At 38.1% G+C, this 19,584-nt stretch overlaps 1 long non-coding RNA gene across 1 annotated transcript in view; it reads left to right on the top strand.

The window, feature by feature from the left end:
- The first annotated feature begins 10,154 nt into the window (after nucleotides 1–10,154).
- Nucleotides 10,155–19,584, top strand: part of LOC106724939 — a 10,255-nt gene continuing 825 nt past the window's right edge. The window contains exons 1-2 of the long non-coding RNA XR_001360764.1: nucleotides 10,155–10,164; nucleotides 16,123–16,125. This is a non-coding gene — a long non-coding RNA (uncharacterized LOC106724939). The remainder of the gene's footprint in view (nucleotides 10,165–16,122; nucleotides 16,126–19,584) is intronic.

Genomic DNA, 19,584 nt, shown 5'->3' with positions numbered 1-19,584 from the left:
GTTTAGCTTCTATATTTGTTACAATGTTTCAAACTGCAAGCTCAGAGGCCAGCAAGGCTGGCGGGGAAGCTTGGCTTCCTCTGTCACTGAAGCAAGCAAGCTTCTCTGTTCCCTTCAAGCTGCCTGGCTGCCAGCTGCCATATTGGCTGGCAGTTAATTTGCATATCTCCCTGATTAGCCAATGGGAAGGGCAGCGGACGTACAGATAATTACCATGTTTCTCTTTTATTAGATAGGATTATGTTGTACACCTAAAACTAATGTAATATTGTATGTAGACTACACTTTAATGAAACAACAACAATGAAACAGCACATATTAATTTCCATTGTCCAGCTGGAAGGGTGTTTTCTAAGAAAGGCAACCTGAGCCTCAAATTTTGATTATGGTAAAACAATATATTACCCTGAAGATTATCAGTATAGACCTTTTTGGCTATTTCCAGTTCCCTTGTCTTATGGAAATGTAACTGCGCCTGGCTTCTTTGTGTTATGGAAATGTACCTTCACCCATTCTTTAGCCCTGTGTTTTTCCATGGACTCCAATTCTAAAAATTCCCTAAACCTGCCTATATTCCCCCAGAATTCCTGTTTCAATCATAATAATAAAGACCTAAAATTAGCCTAGCATGCATGGCTCAGAGATTGAGTGTCCACCTATGAACCAGTAGGTCACAGATTTCCGGTCAGGGCACATGCCTGGGTTGTGTGCTCAATCCCCAGTGTGGGGCATGCAGGTGGCAGCCGATCAATGATTCTCTCTCATCATTGATGTTTCTCTTTCACTCTCCCTGTCCCTTCCTCTCTAAAATCAATGAAAATATGTATTTTTTAAAAAGACCTAAAATTATATAGGGAAGACCATAGCAATCGAGACCACAGGAATACTAGAATAGTGTGCTGGGGATGCAGTATAAAAGGAAAAACAGAAGAAAAAGAGTTTTGAAAAGGATAAACTATTAATGGAGGGGAGGGCTTTCTTTTTTTAAATATATTTTATTGATTTTTTACAGGGAGGGAGAGAGAGAGATAGAGAGTTAGAAACATTGATGAGAGAGACACATTGATCAGCTGCTTCCTGCACACCTCCTACTAGAGATGTGCCTGCAACCAAGGTACATGCCCTTGACTGGAATCGAACTTGGGACCTTTCAGTCTGCAGGCTGACGTATCCACTGAGCCAAACTGGTTAGGGCGGGAGGGCTTTCTTAAAGCAATTTCACTCTACTTAGGTTTTGAGAATTCACAATACAAGAAGGGATTTCTTTCTTATAATATATGACAGGTAACATTGCTTTTTATGGCCCACAGTGTTAGTAAGCTTTATTTTCTACAAGTGGAAATTCCCTACAAATTCTGAATGACATCCATATGGAAGCAAGGTATTATGACTCTTAATAGCTCATAAAATTGTTCATTAAAATATATTGGCAGTTTAAATGAAGTACCTTAAATAAAAAGACATTTGGGGGCCAGCTCCATGCTAGATACTGGGCTTAGATAATAAATAACCCCAACTTCCTATTTCCCAATGTCTAGTCTAATAGGAGAGGTTAGAAGATGACAACTGTAACAACTAACTAAAAATAAATTGCAATAACTTTTATAATAATTTGAACAAATAGCTATCCAAATATATATTAAAAATGTTTAATTCCACCTATAGTAGGGACAAGCAGAAAAATAAATAGAGACCTTTAATGTGTGGTTCAAATTTTATTGCAGTCTAGAATATTGTATATCAATAAAATATAAACTACTGTATTTGCAATATTCATTTATCTGCTTCTAGAATCTCATACCTATTGTTGCAATTTATAGATCACTTCAAACTAATATTCCAAAAGGATCACCTTGATTATATAATGATATTCACATGTTTTATCTCTATTGATACATGAGGTCTAAATTTCTACATCTTACTTTTACAGATATTTAGTATTTTTTTCCCTATAATTCGAAGATTATTAAATTTTTCCAGTTTCAATTTATTATCACCTTCATTGTAATCAACATTTCGATTTTATCCATTGTGCAGTCTCTTCTGCTCTTGTTTTGTGTTCAGTCCACAGGCTGACGCTCTATCTACTGAGCCAAACCAGCTAGGGCTGTTCGGCTTCTTTTACTTAGCATAACCTTTTTACTTTTATCTATGGTGTTGCATGTTTTATCAACTCGTTCCTTTTTATTGTTGAGTATATATCACACTAGAGGGCATTGTACGAAATTACGTGCAGCGGGGGAGGGTTTCCCACAGCCCAGCCTGCACCCTTTCCAATCTGGGACCCCTCAAGGGATGTCCGACTGCCCTAAATGGGCAATCGGACATCCCTCTCACAATCCGAGACTGCTGGCTCCCAACGCTTGCCTGCCTGATTGCCCCTAACCGCTTCTGCCTGCTAGCCTGATCACCCCCTAACCACTCCCCTGCCAGCCTGATTGATGCCTAACTGCTCCCCTGCCGGCCCGATCACCCCCAGCTGCCCTCCCCTGTCTGCCGATTGCCCCCAACTGCCCTCCCCTGCCATCCTGGTCCCCCCAGCTGCCCTCCCCTGCAGGCCTGGTTGCCCCCAACTGCCCTCCCCTGCTGACCTGGTTGCCCCTAACTGCCCTCCCCTGCTGGCCTAGTCACCCCTAACTGCCTTCCCCTGCAGGCCTGGTTGCCCCAAACTGCCCTACCCTGCCAGCCTGGTTGTCCCCAACTGTCCTCCCCTGCTGGCCTAGTCACCCCTAACTGCCCTCCCCTGCAGGCCTGGTCCCCCCCTCCTGCCCTTCCCTGCAGGCCTGGTCCCCCCCCCAACTGCCCTCCCCTGCCAGCCTGATTGCCCACAACTGCCCTCCCCTGCTGGCCATCTTGTGGTGGCCATCTTGGACCACATGGGGGCAGCCACCTTGTGTGAGAGCTTGATGGTCAATTTGCATATCACCTCTTTATTATATAGGATATTGTTTCTTCTGTTGAGGGACATTTGTGTTGTTTCTTGTTTTGAAAAGCCTTGGTAAATAAAGTTACTAGCCTCAGCATTCCTCACAGTCTTTCTGGGGACACATGTTTTCCTTTATCTTGGGCAGACATGTAGTAGTGGAATTGCCAGGAGAGGTGTATGATTTACCTTGAGACAAAAATCCAGAGATATTTCCAAAGAGCTTGTGTCATGTGATACTCTCCATCCTCACCAACATTAGGTGTTTTAATTCTTTTATGTTTTAGCCATTCTAGTGCAAGTATCATAAAATCATATTGTGGTTTTAATATACATCTTTTGTGAGGTGCATGTTCACATTTTTGTCTTTTTAACATATCTTTCCCTTTCTTTCCTCCCATCTTTTTTTCTGTCATTATACATTTTCCTCCTTGATATATTTATAAACCTCACAGGACAGTGTTATTTTTGCTCTCAATAATCAATTAGCTTTGAAATAACTTAAAAACTAGAGGGAAAAAGTATTTTTCAACTTAGCCATATATTTATGCTTTCCACTTTGTGTTGTCCTGAGCTTTCATCTGGTATTATTTCTCTTTGTCTGAATTCCTACTTTTAGCATTTCTTATTGTGCTCATCTGCCAGTGACACATTTCTTCAGTTTGTCTAGATAAATATTCTTATTTGAAGTGCTATTCTTTTTTGTTGAGTTTAAATATTTAGAAAAGTACATTTTTTTGTTGTGAGGCGCATGTTCACATTTTTGTGATCATCTAGTTTGCATTGTGTCGGATGAAAAGTCTTTGGTTATCTTATTGTTGTTCCCCTGTAAATGATGTGTCTGTTATTCTTTTTGCTCTTAGGATTTTTAAAATTTTTCATTAATTTTCAAAAACATTATTATGCAAATCATTGGTGTACTATTCTTTGTGATTGTTCCTATTGCATTCATTAAGGTTTTGGGGGTTGTATGTTTATAGTTTTTATCAAATTCAGAATATTTTCAACCACTATTTCTTTAAATATATTTTTTTCTAACTCTTTTTTTGCTTTATTTCCAGTACTTAATTACATGGATTTTTAAGCTAAGCTACATTGCTAAGTTTTTTCGGCCTTTTTATTTTTCTCTTCTTAAGTTTGGATAGTCTCTTTTTTCTGGTATTTACCTGTACCTTCTTTTTATTCTGCAGTGAAACTTGATGTTAAGCTGATCCAGTGATAATTTTAATATCACTAGTATAGTATGAAACTTTAGAATTTCCATTTTATTCTCTGTTATAGTTTGTGTTTCTCTGTCTTCTCATCTCATTGATACAGATGTGCTCTATTGGTTCTCCTATCTTCTATGCCATGCAAAAAACCTTCTTGAAGAAATCATAAACCTGTAGTGCACCTAATAAAGCCCTGTGAATAATTATGTTATATTTTTGTCCAGTTATGTAGTTTATGGCAGGAAGGCTGATAGTAGAAAATAAAATAGATTCAATACTAGTGGCTTTGATTTGACTGTTGGAAAACAGACATATTTTCTTCCTTCCTTCCTTCCTTCCTTCCTTCCTTCCTTCCTTCCTTCCTTCCTTCCTTCCTTCCTGGCTTGATTTGAACCTGAGATAATATAGATCTAGAGGTATTATTACCCATCTTGCTGCCACATCAATTTTGAGAATGACACTGCATGGAAAAACTGAAAGGAGTATATGACCTGGTGATTTCATTGAACCCAACTCTACTTGACTAGATTATGTGATCTAATAAGCTGCTATAAATCTCAGGCACATTTTAGTCAGTACTTTTTGGTTTACTTGCAACCCATACAATCTTGATATGTCTTACAAAAGACAATGTTTCCTACGTAAGGTTTTACTATTTTAATATCAATAGAGTATGTACCATGGTACTCATGCTGTGATATTAGTTAACATTAGTCACAATACTGAAGATGGGTAATTTGATTTGGTCCAATGTGGTTATTTGTATCATATTAGGCTTTTAATGAACTTTATTTTCTAAAATTAATTATTATAAAGTAATTAGAAAAGCAGTTACACCCTAAAATTCCATATTCATTTGGGATAATTTATAATATGCTTTTCCAATCAAATTAAAAATCAGCATTGTTAGATTAGCATCAGCAAAGGAAATGAACACTTACATTGAGATATAAACATCGACACTTTTTAAATTTACCATTTATTATTATTTCATTCATTATTGTTAATTTTACCTTGATATGTATATCTGTATATGTGTGTGCATATATAATATATGTTTTATGATATATTATATAATATATAGTTAGTTCACATAGAATTTCCACATTAATTTCCAGAAGTTTGTTGTTTAGTGGATAGATAAGAGTTGCAAAACAGATCAGGCAGAAAACAATCAGAGTTTAAAAGGTCTTTGAAACAACATGACTTTGTTTTTGTATCAATGCATGCTCGCAAAACTACATTTAATATTCAGAATCATTCTACTTCTAACAGGAATCTAATCTAAAAATGGAAATAAGCTATGAGCTTTTTATGGTAAATTTGATAGTAAGGGATAATGTAGGGGTTCTGTATACTGGTTTAAGAAATCTTAGGTGCCTGGAATGTTCAAGATGAGAGAGAGAGAGAGAGAGAGAGAGAGAGAGAGAGAGAGAGGAGAGAAGACAAGACCAGGCTTCACTAGAAATGAAAAATAACTTATTCAGTAGAAACATATTCAATACATCTTCTGCGTAAGGCAAAAGAGGCAGAAATACATATGAATATAAATTGTATATTAGTTAGAAAGCTACCAAAAATTGTTTTATGTGGTGAATACTTCGTTACCCTTCGATTTTCTGCTGCCTGTTTAGTTATTTACTTCTTACAGTTCTTAGCTAAGGTGCTTTCTTAGGCATGCACAAGATGACATATGCCATTATCTGACACTAAATTTTAAAACTGATTTAGTTTTTTTTTCTCCTTTATTAAAGAATCTAGAAAAAACTTATGGTTTTTGTTCTTTCTTCATAGCCAATGATTAATTGCCCCTTCCCTGATATTATAATGTGAAAAAGAAAGCAACCCATCATGACAGATATGTCAATTTTTACTATTAAAACTAAAAAAGATGTGAGAAATAATAAAGACTTTATTTTCAAATCAGCCACCTGATAAGTTTGGCATAGAAAATAATTGCAAAGGCTTCATTACTACATCATGTTCATTATAGAAAATACAGGCTTGTGTGAGCATAAGGTATGTTGAAATGGTCACTATTATGTAAACACCTTTTTTTTATGCCTATAGGGGAGTGATTAGGCATCACAACATTTTATGATTTATGCCATGGTTTTCTTTAGTGGTTGTGAACTCAGCTTGTGTTTCTTGTCTCTAAAATAGAAGCCTTTAGTTTACCCAGTCAATAAGTATTTGAATGCCTACTACGTGTGAGATGCTAGTTATACCTTTATGAACAAAGCACCATCGTACCTGCCCTCATGAAAATTCAATTTAGTTAGAGAAGTTGACACTAAAAATATGAACAGACAAAAAATAATTATGATAAAAATAAATAGGGTTGAATAATATTCCATTGTATGTATATACCATATTTTCTTTATCCATTCATCCATCAGTGGATAGTTAGATTGTTTTCACATCTTGGCTATTGTCAATAATGCTACAATGTATGTGCAAGTGCTAATATCTCTTTGGGATTCTGATTTAAATTATTTTGGTTAAATACCTAGAAGTGGTATTGCTGGAATATATAGTTGTCCCAGTTTTAATTTTTGGAGGGACTTCCACACTGTTGAAAAATAAGGAAATCCTGCCATATGCAGCAACATGAATAAAACTTGAGGACTTTATGCAAAGTGAAATAAGCCAGCCAAAGGACAAATCCTGCATTATTTCATGATATGAGGTATCTGAAATAGTCAAACATGTAGAAACGGAGTAGAATTGTGGTTGCTAGAGGCCAGGGGGAAGTAGAGAGTTGCTAGTCAATGGGTATCATATTTCAGTTATGGTGGATGAATAAGTTCTAGAGATCTACTGTACAACATTGGGCTCTGAAGATGACAATACTGTGTTACATCCTTAACTGATCTTATGATAGCTGTTTTTATTACAATAAAATGATTTTTAAGTTAATAAAATAGGGTGTTTGATAATACAGTGGTCAGGGAAGGTCTGACAATGAAGTACTATTAAATGATACTTGAAAGATATAAAATCACTCAAAGGGCAAAAACTGGGGGGTGAGTGTTATAGAACAGGAAACACCATGTGCAAAGTTCTGCAACCAAGGTATGTACCCTTGACCAGAATTGAGCCTGCAACTCTTCAGCACTCAGGCTGAGGCTCTAACCACTGAGAAAACAGGCTAGAGTGAGATGGTACTTTTTTAAGCCTAAAGGATAAACAAGAATTTGATGACAATTAATTTCCTAATTACCATCCTCCTCTTTAGTGGACTAAGAGAAAAGGGTCACATAGCCACAGGTGTCAGAGAGCATAGCACCTGCAGGAGAACTAGATGTAGATTACCTAGGATGGGCAAGCTAGAATAAGGTACAGGAGTATGTGTATTACACTAAGGCCATGTGTGTCATGCTAAGAAGTTTGGATTTCATCAAGAAATGGAGACACTGAGGAATTTTTTAGTAGGGATGTGGAATGCCTTTTTATACTTAAGAATGATTACTCGGATGGGAAAGGTAAATGTACTGGGACCTTGAGTCCAGTTAACCAGCTTCTGCAATAATCAGTGATAAGAGGTTATTAAGGCTTGACCAAGGTCAGAAGCCAACTGACAAAGTATAGGATCAGAGAAAACCCCTGAGACATTCAGGAGATAGTCTATAAGTAGAACAATTCTCTAATATGAGAGGTAAAGGAGAAGCAGATATTGAAGAGGTTTCCTTATTTTCAGAATAAGATAAATGTTCTTATTTATTAAAATTGAGAATCTATTGAATGAACTTCTAGAATCTTTAGCAGGGAAATGCTCTGCTTTGAATATGCTGATTTTAAAGGCATTGGTTGTGAAAATGAGGTAGAAATACCCTATAGTTTATTGAATATACTGGGCTGATCTCAGAAAAGAAGAGATTGGAGAAAGATTACTTATCACTGTAACTGCTGTATGTGAAATTGTGGACAAAGAGAAGAAATGTAAAGAGAATGAAGAAGAGGCTAAGAACTGAGAACAAGGAGGCTATGTAAAGACTGAGTAGGAAGCAAAGAAACAGAAGTAAAATAAAAGACTAGTCATTGGGACCTCATGGGAAAGTATCCATAAGGAAAGGGTAATGAATCGGGATGAAATAGTACAGACAGGTTAAGCTAAGATAGAAAGTAAAACACACACACACACACACACACACACACACACACACACACAGCATTTAGCGATAGATTACTGGAACTATGTTGGGAAAGTTTTAAAGAAAATGGTTAGAGAAAATCAAATTGCAGTGGTTTGAAAGGGCTGTAAGAATAGGAAACACTTTCATTTGTTTGGTTCTAAAATACAGGAGAGCCCTAGCTGGTTTGGCTCAGTGGATAGAGCATCGCTCTGCGGACTGAAGGGTCCCGGGTTCAGTTCTGGTCCAGGACACATGCCTGGGTTGTGGGCCTGATCCCCAGTGTGGGGCGTGCAGGAGGCAGCCAATCAATGATTCTCTCTCATCATTGATGTTTCTATCTTTCATTCTCCTTTCCATCTCTGAATCAATAAAAATATATTTAAAAAATAAATAAGATACAGAAGAGAAAATGTGCCTATTGTTTAACTTCAAGAGAGGTTTTGTTTCTTCATAGATAGTTTTAATGTTAGATATATGTACTTCTTTATATATAAAAGGGAACAAGTTACTGAAGATTACACTTAAGTATTGGAAGAAAGAGGGATTAGTTCATATATTAAGTTACTTGAGGATGTGGAGAGTGTATTATCTTGAACATAGGTGGAAAGATTCCTCTGGGACAGAAAATGAAATGCCTTCCCACTGAAATGGCAGAAAAGGAGAGTAAGATAGGATTTTATGCGAGACATATGCAGTTGGAGGGCAGGAATTTAAAAGAATTCTCACCTAACTGCTAAATTATCTGTTAGCATAGCACTGGTCTTGGGGCAGGGAGCTTGAAAAGAGCTAAAGCAGTGAATTTATACCTGTGGAGAATGAGGGAAGCTGACCCACAAAAAATAGAAGGACTTACAGGCAACTCTTTTGAGCACCTGAGCCTGAGACTACACACATATAATGAACCAATCTCCACGCTGCGATGCCTCCCAATGAGCTAACCCACCTTCATCCTTCTCTAATGTGCCCAGGATGCTTCCCCTTCACCTGCGTGCCACTGCCCTTCCAACTTCCTCTATTGGAAACTTCCTTGCTCATTTCCACCCTGTTAGAAGCAGGTTCGGTTTTCCATGCCTCCCAAAGTCAAAATAAACTAACCCAATAAACAATCTTTATTAACAGATTAATAAGGGGCATAAAAATGTTATTTGCTCAACAGTGGACTGCTGGAGATAATATATTACAATTCTACTTTAAAGCTGCCTATATTTAAATGACTCCCAAACTAAAGCATTAAAAGAAAGATGCGGTGGCTTAGCTAGAGATAATCTGTTTTCCATTTTGGATGGTGTTAATTCTCCTTCTCTGGGGAGTTGAGGTTTCTGGTTTGTGTGTAGGAAACGGCAAAAGCAGAGGGCACAACACTACACTTCAGTGGCCACCTCCCTTAACGAGTTTAATTGCCTCTTATGACAGAAAACATTTTGGAAAAACAGCACTTGTTTTTCTTTACAGAACATCATGGAAATTCACTAGTGTAAAGTGAGTAAATTAGCCACGAGGAGCTCTGAAGGACATACTGGCACCTCCATGATGCCAGACATCTGGAGGCAAATTTTCATATGAAGGGGTGGGGGTGGGGCTGTATGTTTTGGAAGCATAATGCCAAACATCTGGATATTTGGAAATCCACTCATTGCCTAGCTTTGCAATGTTTGTAGAAATAGTTGGTTTTCAGTAGATAGAGTCACAGACTCTTTACCCAGAAAAGCAATATCGAGATTTACATTTGTGCTTTCTCTATTAAATTTTGAAATGGTGCAGCATAGACAATACCATTACATAACTCCTTCTCAAACTTTAAAAAGAGCATTTGAATCAACTGAAGAATCTGTTCACGTGTGTTCTGATTCAGAGTGCCCTGATTCCCGGGTTTATAGCAAGCTCCCTTGTGATGGTGGTGTCGCCGGTCCTCTGGCCACTCAATGAGTGACAGCCTCTAGACTTGCACTCTCCAATATAGCGTCCACTGGACGTATGTGGCCATTCCAATTTAAATTGGTTGAATTAAATACGATTTAAAAACCAATTCCTCAGTTTCATGAGCCACATTTCAAGTGCTCAGTAGCCCTATATAGGCAGTGTAAATATAGAATGTCTCCAGAATTGCAGAAAGTCCTATTGGACAGAGCTGCTCTGGATGTATTATTTCATAACTTTGTCCACTCACAAAAACTTGCAAAATTATTTGGATGTTGCCTGTAATTATATTCTGTTTAAAATCACAGAAAAAAAAAAAAACAAACCCGGAACAACCTCTATAAAAGTGGAGTTCACTTCCTGTAGATATGTCTGTACACTTTGGATAAAGTATTTAAAATGTTATATTGTCCATGCTGGGGACTGAAAGAAAGATCATTATTAAATATTCATGGATAATACAAAAAAAAAAAAGTGGAGTTCAAATTTAAATACAATACAGGAGATCACAGTGTTCAAGTATCACTGAACATGTTATTTTGAACACATGTTATCTTGAAAACATGCTTAGTAGCCATGAACACTGAGGTTTGCCTGAATTAGAATATTTTGACTCATTGTTGCTCTAAATTCAACTAGTATATTTAAAATAAATTATCTGTGTATATACTTACATCATAGTAAAACCTCTGATACTTCTATACTAATTTATCTTTTATACTTTTCCTTAGTTTTACATTACTACTATGTATTCATTTTATTGTTGTTGTTGCTGTTGTCCTTTATGTTAGGTGCCGGTAAACATACCTATTAGTATTACTCTCTTTAGATTCCAAAGCATCAACAGGTCCCAAAATAAACAAATGAAAGTTCATACAGTGCTTAATAAGGTATCTAGATACTAAGAATAAGTCCCTTATCTGACTGATTCCAGTTCTATGAGTTTGAGTAACTCAGAGGTTTCTCCAAGGCTCAATTTTTGTTTTATGTTAATCTGTGTGATAGATAGATAGATGAATCACAAAGATTAAATGAAATAATAAATATAAATATCTCTCTAATACTGCACCAGTACTGTGCACATCTATTACTACTAGTGAATTATTTTTTATGATCCTTTATAGTGGTGATGCCAAAATATTTTATTATCAGTATAAGGTTAAAATCTAAAGTTCACTGGAAATAATGTTATCACTAAAATGTTTCATACCATATAGACTTAAAAGTGCAATGACATAAAATTGAATAGGCCATGTGAAAAAATGAACCTGGGCATCAACCTGAAGATTCTAATTCTCACTTAAAAGCCCTTTCTAGCCCTAGCCAGTTTGGCTCAATGGATAGAGCATTGGCCTGCAGACTGAAGGGTCCCAGGTTCGATTTCAGTCAAGGGCACATTCCCAGGTTGCAGGCTTGATCCCCAGTAGGGGGCGTGCAGGAGGCAGCTGATCAATGATTCTCATCATTGATGTTTCTCTCCCTCTTTCTTCCTCTCTGAAATCAATAAAAAATATTTTTAAAAAGAATCCATTTCTATTGCCAGAAATATGTTAATATAATTAGTCACACTTGCCAAATATAGGCAGAAAAGTTTTATACGCATATGCAGACATATTCTATTTAACATCTGGAAGTATAAAAAATGCTCTTTAGTTTATACATTCATGAGTGTCAGATCATTTGACCAATAACATTTTTTCTGCTAGTTTTATCAAGAACAAATTATATTGCTTAAGTGCCCTTTTGTTTATGTCTTTCTTCTCTCATTCTTACCTTCCACAGACACCTTGTAAAGTTTCAAGTTGAAACACCTCCCACTGAAGCTGTGTTTTTTAGGTACGTACTAAGTTGCTCTAAATTTTCTTTATAAATATATCCTATTTAAAATCACAGAAGAACTCCTTTAGGAGTAGATTTGAAGGTTGCATGTGGTACAGAAGATCACAGATTTGAGATCACACACAAATTGTTTGGTAGTCCAGATCTACCATTTATATAAGCACACACTTATTGTCTCGTAGACAGTTTCTCATGAACATTATTAACAGAATTAAGTAGTTTGTGTAGAATGATCAATTGCACAATTCATACTTTCCTGAAAATTCCTTTTAGTGCCAACTGAAAGTTTTTCATGAACCATTAATGAGTTTGAGACATTATTCATTCTTCCAATTCAAACAAGTTTCAGCTAAAATATTAGAAAATTTCTGCGTAAGAATGGTGTGACCCTCCCAGTTGTTATTTTGATTTGTTTTTGTGGTATTTGATTGAATGTTGGTTCTTTACATTGGGCACATCTCCTGTCAAGGAACCAGTGATCTAAAACTATGATAGGGATATTACATAGATAAGTTTGCCCATTTCTCATGGGTGTTTGATAGGCCCTTTTATGATCCTTGGTTTTCCATCTGTGTTTCTCTGGAGCTTCAATCACAGGATGAGTCTGAGCAGAATTTTATCTTATTTTTTTAACCAACACTTGGTAAAACCTGGAATCCAGTCATATATTTTTAAAAATTACCCATAGAAAAGGCTGTATAGGTTTTCACAAAATCTGGAATTTCCACAAATATCTACTTATATAAAAACCCTGGGTGCTGTTCATCACGACCAGAACCGCAGTGACCAAGCGGAAGGAAGGAAGTCAGTCCTGCAGGGGTTGTCTTGGCAACGGCTGAGCCCCCCCCCGAGCTGTTTCCCAGAGCTGTTTCCTGTAAGGGCGGGGTTTGAGGCAGGAACCCGCCCTGGGAGTGTGGAGGCATATCTTTATAAAGTGTGCCACGCCAGCACAGCCAAGGGTGAACCTGAGTGGGGCAGCTGAAAGGCTTAGAAAAGACAGACAAGAGAATGAAAGCCGGGTCTCGGTGGGACTCTGCTTCTCTGAGAGACAGCGACCAAGCCCACAGCCATGCCTTTATTTTATAGCAGATGCTACGAGTCAAAGTAAGGGCATGACCAAGATGTTTACAACATTCTCCTGGGTTTCAATCCTACTCAACTACATGCACCTGAACTCTATCAGGCCTACATCACTCAGGCACCTGGGGCCATGTGTTCAGACCATAGGTTCAAGCTGACAACTACAGCTGTTGGCTATAATTGTGCTGGGAGGGCCCTGCCCTCCAAGCTGGGACTTGCACGTGGCAATGAGAGGACTGTGCCCTCTCATCAGTCCAAGGCTTGAACCTGTCCAAAACACTGTAATGGCTCCCCACAATAAAGTTTAATTCTGTTTCTTTGTTACTAATGTTGTAGCCCCACACCATAACAAAGAAACAATTTCCAGAGGATGAGGCCCAGGAATCAGGATTTTAAAAAGATTCCCAGGTGATTCTAATGTGCAGCTAAGGTTGAGAACCACTGCTATAGATAATATTAAAAATATATCTAAACATGCAATTCTTTGTCCAAAAAATGAGCATGTTCAAAAATTAAATGAAGAAAATTTGGATATACTCGATGGAGATTTTCACACATATTTGAATGATGATTCCATTGATCCCACAGATGATGCTGAAAAGAAAAATTTTCCCATAGAATTTCTTAATAGTCTTACTCCTTCAGGAATGCCGTGTCATAAATTAAAATTGAAAGTGGGTGCAATCATCATGCTATTGAGAAATCTCAATAGTAAATGGCTCTCTGTAAAAAAACAATAAAATATATTTTAAAAAAAAATGTTCATCTGTGAGATTCCGGTTACTGCCACAGTGCCTATCTCCCTCAGCTCTTACACCCACCTCCCAGGGCAGCTGTGAACATTTACTGTATCTGTGAACAAGCCTGGCCCCACCCGTCTCCTAAATCTATTATCTCACTAGGTTCTACCTGGTCCGCACGTGCACATCTTCCCCCTAAGCCAGTGGTTCTCAACCTTGGCTGCACATTAGAATCACCTGGGAATCTTTTTAAAATCCTGATTTCTGGGCTTCATCCTCCGGAAATTCTGTTTCTTTGTTACTAATGTTGTGGCCCCACCCCATAACAAAGAAACAGAATTTCCGGAGATTGAGGCCCAGAAATCAGGATTTTAAAAAGATTCCCAGGTGATTCTAATGTGCAGCCAAGGTTGAGAACCACTGGCTTAGGGGGAAGATGTGCACGTGCGGACCAGGTAGAACCTAGTGAGATAATAGATTTAGGAGACGGGTGGGGCCAGGCTTGTTCACAGATACAGTAAATGTTCACAGCTGCCCTGGGAGGTGGGTGTAAGAGCTGAGGGAGATAGGCACTGTGGCAGTAACCGGAATCTCACAGATGAACATTTTTTTTTAAAATATATTTTATTGTTTTTTTACAGAGAGGAAGGGAGAGGGATAGAGAGTTAGAAACATCGATGAGAGAGAAACATCGATCAGCTGCCTCCTGCACACTCCCCACTGGGGATGTGCCCGCAACCAAGGTACATGCCCTTGATCGGAATCGAACCTGGGACCCTTGAGTCTGCAGGCCGATGCCCTATCCACTGAGACAAACTGGTTAGGGCAATTAATTCCCTTTTAATGTGCATGAATTCCGTGCACTGGGCTACTAGTATATAATAATAAAAGGCTAATATGCAAATGGACCGAACGGTGGAACGACCAGTCACTATGACGTGCACTGACCACCAGGGGGCAGACGCTCAACGCAGACACTCAGTGCACTCCCACAGAAGCTGAGTTCATGGCTGGCGAGCTCAGTGGCAGTGGTGGGAGCCTCTCCTGCCTCCGTGGCAGCACTAAGGATGTCCCGGGCCTAAGCCGATGTCGGACATCCCCTGAGGGCTCCCAGACTGTGAGAGGGCACAGTGTAGCTGAGGGACTCCCCCCACCCCAAGTGCACAAATTTTGTGCACCGGGCCTTTAGTATATAATATTTATAATCCAAACAATCACCATTGAATTTAAGCTTCCAGAGAGTGGATTGATCATTTTAATCCAAAAAATTAGGGGAATTAATTAAAATCCAAACTTGAAGGTAATGACTGCATTTTCCCTCATGAAATTAAGTTTGGCCTTTGGTCCAAGAAACTGGTGATGTAGTCAAATCAAGTAAGTTTTGCCCTGTCGGGTGTAGATCAGCAGTTAAAGTGTTGGCCTGCACAACAAAAGGTCTCAAGTTTGGTTCCCTACTAAAGGGCATGTACCTGGTTGCAAGTTCAAACCCAGATCCTAGTCGGGACCTATGCAGGAGGCAACCAATTGATGTGCCTCTCTCACATAGATTCCCTCTCTCTCTCTCGATCTCTCTCTCTCTCCTCTGTTTCTCACTGTCTTCACCTCCCTCCTTTCCACTCTCTCTAAAAGTCAATGGAAAAATATCCTCAGGTGAGGATTAACAAGTAAATTTTACTGTCCTCCCTAACAGGAGGCAGATCTCAGAAATCCTTGAATATAATTGGAGACTGAATATGGGTCATGGGATATCTCTGTGTGCAGCAAGAGGAGGTTGATGAGAAATCTGAAAGCCGGATGATAGAAGTCTTTGATGTTGATGTTGGAAATGACTGGGACTGAGGTGCTAGAGAAGGGGAGTGAACTAGTCTCTCCTTCCATCCTCAGAATTCATTTTCATTTCCAGAAAAATCATATTCTCAGCTGATCTCGCCTTGTTTTGATCTCCGTTCTATTGATGATTCTGTGGTTGAAATCACCCACCTCTGACTCTGAAACCGCAGCTGTACATACCAGATTCCGGCGGTTGTCTTTCAGTGTCACCTTCTGTATGATGATGTTTCAGTACCTGATCTTGGCAAATAGTGTGTCCAACCTATCTAGTTGCATCTGAGGGAATGCTGTACCGTCCTGTCCTATTTCCTGAGAATAGAGGAGTAATGGTCAGATTTAGGCATTCGGTTAAGATGAGACATTATGTTAAGAGCTGGAGGAGTGAAGGAATCAGGGCAGAAGGGCTTGTGTCACAGAGGGTAGACATATTTAAGAACCCTGGTAAGTGAGTTTGGTGGTGGATTGCAAATAAATGGGTAAGTAGGCAAGTAGGCAGGCAGAGAGACAGAAAGACAAATAGGAAATTCCTGAAGGCTGGAATAAGGCTTGCTAGAAATTAGTAAAATTGGAATCGCAGCAATCATATAATGGCAGGCCCCTACATTTCTAAGAAAGACTACACATTTGTAGTGCAAGTGTGCTCCCATGTTTATTTTGAAGTGGGGAAGCTGAAGATCCTGTAAGAGATTTCCAATTTGCAGAACATTGCGTTTGCACCAGCTGCAGCAGAGTATCTGGCTTCTTTAGCTGCTTATACACTCTTAACAAATTGATTTTCAGTAGTTGAACTGGGTGAGTAAAAACGTAAGGTTGAAAAAAAACCCAAAAACCTAGTAAGTATTTTTTCATGTAATCTAATATTAAAATTCTATAAATTCTCAAGAAAAATTATAGCAACTGTAGAAATTTAGGCAGCCACCTATTAGTGAAAAATGAAGAACTGAATACAATGTAATGTGGTTAATAATTTATACATTTTGAATTAAGGTCTGACAGAAAAACCTAATGGAATTATATAAATGATGGTTTCATTTATTTTAAATTAAATTATTTTTAGATTTATGTTTTGACATTTTATTGACATTAGATTTTTATCTTAGTTGTTGACATTAGATAGTTTTCCTAAATCCTCCTCCCACCCCTACACAAAGGGCAAGAGGAAATGTTATTATTGAGGATACATTTTGGAGAGGCTAACCCTTTTAAAATTATATAATCACTTCATTTTGGAAAAGAAGTGCTTTTTGGATGACATTTATGATCTTTATTTAAGAAACACTTTGAAAAGGAGAAAATAGAATTATTTAGATACAAAGGCGTTTCTCCACACCTCTCACTTGTAGTGGTTAATACAGGATTAGGGTAATCATGTAACACATTGTTCAAGCTTAGGCCTTTTGAGAATGATAGAGCATTGCTGGGACAGATAGCATAAATCGGGACTGTCTTGGGCAATGGGGACATATGAGCGCCCTTTCCAGATAATTGTTTTCAAATACTCATCAACAGACTGAATATTTAAGTGTTGTCTCTGTTGTCCACTCCAGGGGTAGGCTAGAAATAAAATCATAGAGAGACAGAGAAGCCTTTCAAAGGCAGCCCACCTTTTATTTGTTTTCTGTATCCATGAGTCTGTTTTTGTTTTGTTTGTTAGTTTATTTTGTGGTTGACAGAGGAGGAGTTGGGGGCCGGGGTGAAAAGGTGAAGGGATTAAGAACTACAAATTGATAGCTACACAATAGTCATGAGGATGTGAAGTACAACAAAGGGAATACAGCCAATAATGTAATATCTAAGTACAGTGATAGTGGGTATTTGAAATATCAGGGGGTCACATTGTAAATTGTATGATTGTCTAGTGATCCAGCGGTTCTCAACCTGTGGGTCGCGACCCCTGAAAATACATTCTGCATATCAGATATTTACATTACGATTCATAACAGTAGCAAAATTACAGTTATGAAGTAGCAATGAAAATAATTTTATGGTTGGGGATCACCACAACATGAGGAACTGTATTAAAGGGTCGCAGCATTAGGAAGGTTGAGAACCACTGGTTGTGTATCTGAACCTAATATAAAATTATATTGAATGTCAACTGTAATTAAATATAAAATTTAAAAAAAAACACCTGATTTCTAAAGAATTGGCTGACAGCTTTGCTATTTTGTAGCAATTGATTCAGGTTAGGTAGTCTTTCTCCACATCAGAATAACAAGAGTTCTCCATCAAAAGTTAAACTCTATACACTGTTTTAGCTCTAAAACTGGGCCAAGGAGTCTGCATTTTAACACTCTCCCCGGGTGATTCTCATGCACACAAGTGCTGGCTTGAGTAGAAGACAGATGTGTCCAACCTAGAATGTGTCTAAAATCAGAATCTGACTCCTTACGCCACACAGTCAACCAAGTTAAACATTTTACTACTTTTCCTATAGTGCACCTAGATGTGAACAATAAGAATCCAACTATATTTAATGTAAAACTTTAATACATACTGAATTTTTCTGGATGATGGTATTAGTAAGCTTGCACACCTTCTTTCTCCCACCAAATGGAAGGGGTTAATTGAGGACTTGATAACTAGGAAGGTTTGCCTTCATCTAATTACTCTTACTCTCTCCCCATTAGCATCTGGCCCTTAAGCTAGTCTAGCCACATAAAAATCTACCTGCCAGCTCTCCCTTGAGAAACCTTAACATCTATTTGAATTCAAGACAAATTGCCCAGGAGGCCCCTTGGGTTTCTCAATCTGATTCTGAGGAGGATATTACTTTCTGAAACAACAGTGAATGCCAAAGACTGGTGCCAAAGCATACAGGGATTGTCCAGGGTGGCATGGAAGAGTTCACTTGGGAATAGAGAAGAAGAAAAACCTGTCAGTAACTGTGGTACAACAATTACATTGAATGTTTTTACAATTGCTAACCAAATCAACAGCTATGTCACACCTTCACAGCTTTCTTGTAGCTCCCCCAAAGAACTCTGTGAAGAGTAGGGTTATCAGTACTCACTCGTGCCTGGAAAAAAATAGACAACTATTAAAGTCCCCTTGCTTCACTGTAGCCTCCCAGTACCAGGTCTGTGGTTTCTCATGCTGCCCCTTATTATGTGTTCTGCTCAGCTCTTTCATTCAAGCCTTAATGGGACAGGCACTGGGCTCTATGCTGACACAGATGCAATGAATCGTAGGCTGTGGTTGCTCCTATGAAGGATCTTACAATTTGGTTCACTCTTTAAGATTAGATGCACAGAAGCATATTTATTCAGTCACACACATGTAAACTGTCCTACCTATCCTGTGATAAAGAACATCAGTATCACTTTAATTTTAATAATGATTGTATACTAAAAGAAAAAAAATTTAAATTTATTAAGATCTTAAAAATTTACTACTGGGGATTATTTGGGAGACCACTCAGCTTTCATACCTCCCAGCAATCTTCCTAAGTGTGTATTTCCTATGCCTGGATATGGAATCCAGAGCCTCTATGGTGTGTGTTCCTTTATGTGTTTCTACTCTGGCTAGCATGGCATGCTCCATGCAGTTGCAAAATATTCAGATCAGAATAAATCTATAATGATCGAGTATGAAAACATTTCTCAAATGTTAATGAGCATATGAACTGCATGGAGATCTTATAAAAATGCAAATTCTGAAAGTAGGTGTAGGATGCGGCCTATAGGTCTGCATTCCTAACAAGTTGCCAGATGAACCAGATGGTGCTAGGCCACAAATCACGCTTTGAATAGAAAATTCCCACACTTATAATTCAATACACTGAATTCTCATAGTGTTATCCTGGGTTTTTATTCAACTTTTCACTTACAAAGTTCCCTGTTCACTAACTAGTGCTTATGAAAGAGCCTATTCCTTATATTGGTCCTCTTGTCTCAAAAAAAAAAAAA

The sequence above is a fragment of the Myotis brandtii genome, unplaced genomic scaffold (genome assembly GCF_000412655.1).
Source record: "Myotis brandtii unplaced genomic scaffold, ASM41265v1 scaffold125, whole genome shotgun sequence".
Taxonomy (NCBI): Eukaryota; Metazoa; Chordata; class Mammalia; order Chiroptera; family Vespertilionidae; genus Myotis; species Myotis brandtii.
The sequence above is the reverse complement of the archived record's forward strand: the minus strand, read 5'-3'. Positions and strand labels throughout refer to the sequence as shown.